The sequence below is a fragment of the Phaethon lepturus genome, unplaced genomic scaffold (genome assembly GCF_000687285.1).
Source record: "Phaethon lepturus isolate BGI_N335 unplaced genomic scaffold, ASM68728v1 scaffold4329, whole genome shotgun sequence".
Classification (NCBI taxonomy): Eukaryota; Metazoa; Chordata; class Aves; order Phaethontiformes; family Phaethontidae; genus Phaethon; species Phaethon lepturus.
This window is the reverse complement of record NW_010561073.1, coordinates 77,725-77,979: the sequence shown is the minus strand read 5'-3', so window position 1 is coordinate 77,979 and position 255 is coordinate 77,725. Positions and strand designations below refer to the sequence as shown.

The window sequence follows — 255 nt, the reverse complement described above, 5'->3', positions numbered from 1 at the left end:
TGCCCTGCCACCAGCGCTCCGGTGGCCCTGGGCATCACCTGGGTGTGGATGCATGGGCTGACCCATAAGCCTCGGTGGGGCTGGAGGAGAGTTGGCCCCAGTGGCACTTACAGCCCTGGGAAAGGTCCCACTGCCCAGCAAGCATCACAAGTCACCGGCTTGATTTGAGCAGAGCCAGCACAGTCTGGCTGTCGCCATGGTCCGGGTGGTGACCGGGGAGCACCTCCCTCCCTCCGGGCCCCCACGCATCCTCAC

At 65.9% G+C, this 255-nt stretch overlaps 1 protein-coding gene across 1 annotated transcript in view; it reads right to left on the bottom strand.

The window, feature by feature from the left end:
• The window catches only part of ELFN1 (extracellular leucine-rich repeat and fibronectin type III domain containing 1), a 9,445-nt gene that overhangs the window by 2,268 nt on the left and 6,922 nt on the right, over window positions 1–255 (bottom strand). The window lies entirely within an intron of this gene.